Source organism: Pteropus alecto, unplaced genomic scaffold, assembly GCF_000325575.1.
Source record: "Pteropus alecto unplaced genomic scaffold, ASM32557v1 scaffold605, whole genome shotgun sequence".
Taxonomy (NCBI): domain Eukaryota; kingdom Metazoa; phylum Chordata; class Mammalia; order Chiroptera; family Pteropodidae; genus Pteropus; species Pteropus alecto.
In genome coordinates, this window is record NW_006437456.1 from 323,237 (window position 1) to 325,206 (window position 1,970).

The following is a 1,970-nucleotide window of genomic DNA, read 5'->3' on the forward strand; positions in this document are numbered from 1 at the left end:
GATTTTTCTCTAGCTTCCTGGGTTTTTATGTCCATTTCTTTCACCAGGTTACGGAAGTTCTCCATCATTATTTCTTCAAACAGCTGTTCAACATCTTGATTTTCTTCAGTTACGCCAATCAGATGGATATTTGGACCCTTAATAGTGTCCCATGGCCTCCTTAAGTCATTTGTATAGTCTCGGCATCTTTTTTCTTGTCATTCTGATTGAGTGTCCTTGACTTTCCCATCCTCTAGATAGGGCATTTGATCCTTTTCTTTATTCACTTTGTTTATTCCATGTAATATACTTCTCATCTCAGATAATGTGTTCTTCGTTTCAGACTGGTTCCCTTTTACAATTTCCATTTCCATTTTTTTTATCTCTTTGTTGAATTTATCTACACTTACCAAAAGTTTGTTGAGCATCTTTATAACCAGTGTTTTGAACTCTGCATCTCTAGATTACTTGACTTCGTTATATCTGGATCTCTGTTCTCTTCTCTCATATGATTTCTGCTTCTTTGCCTTCCCATTTTGGCTGCCTTTCCGTGTCTGTTTCTATGTACTAAGCAAAGCTCCTAAGTCTCCTGGTCTTATTAGTGTGTATTTGTGAAGTAGGTGTCCAGTAGCACAGTCCTGAGAGGGTTTCAGCTGCAGGCCAAATTTAGCCCAAACCTCTACTCCTCTGGAGCCACCTATTAAGATTCAGCAAGCAATCCACAGATGCTGTGCTTACAGTTACCATAAAAGTCCACATCAGAAACCAAGGCCAGCTTCCTCCTCCAGTGTGAGTCTCAGCAAGGAGCACCTGACTCGCTGGGGATACACCTGGATATGGCTTGGGTGGGGCCGCAAGTTGGGGGAGGCAGAGTTTCAGGGAATACTCTGGGCAGAGTGACCTCTTATCCATTTTGGTGACATCACAGCTATGGCGGTGCAGTGTCCATGCACTGGGAGTGGGGAGGGCTCAACAGGGAACAATGGATACTGCCAGCACTTTTGTATAGAGGGTCTCGCCTAGGCCCTCACTCCGACAATGTCTTCCTGTAAGTTCCTGGTGCCCCCTGCATGCAGCCCAATCGGCACTGGTGCTCAGAGCGAGCAGGTTGTCACCACGAAAATCTGCTCGTGGACACGGCCCCTTTAAGAGGCTTCTGCTGCTGCCACAGCCTCTGTCTCACTCAGCCGCTGGAGACTGGGCAGTTGCGCGTCCTCACCCCATCCCACCTTCTGCCATTGCAGGGTGCTTTGTTGGACTTCTCCCTAGTTGTATGGCTTGTTCATCAAGATCCCAGGCAATTTTTCCTTGCTGCTGCTCCTTATTACTGTCACAACTTTAATTTGGTCACCAGAGGGATGAATAGAGCCTCTATCATCTATGCCATTTTTTTCTCCCCCTATAAATGTATTTTAAAAGAAAATTTATATTACTACTCAGAAAAGTAGTATCACTTGCTATAAATAAACATAAAGAAGTAAACCATAGAGTATAAACAGTGGTATATTTAATGAATTTACCAAAATGTTCTCCAGTGAGAAGGAAAGTGGTTAAGATCAGTCAGGAAATAAAGATATTGAGCTCAACTTTACATAGCTTAAGGAAAAAAGAATTTGAGGATCTATATTAATGAGAATGTTTTAATTTTGATGTAAACTTGCACCAAGTTTACTTTGTGTGCACTCATAGTTTGAGAGGTGATTACATATAATTTACTCTTGAAGAGGAATTTTCCACTCAAATAGCTAACCTTGTAATCAGCTCTTTGTTCTGCTTCTGTAGACATGCTTGCTGCATAGGCCGAAGGGCTGAGTGACCTTGAAATCAACTGAAGACTCACCCTCCCCCCTTGCTTGTTCTCTCTAGATAACAGATGTATTGCCTAAATTCATGTCTGAAAATCTCACGCTCTGTAACTGCCCGTAGCCCATAGCAACTCCTGTGCTCTGTAACCACCTGAGGACAAATTAACCAATCGGCCCATGCCAACT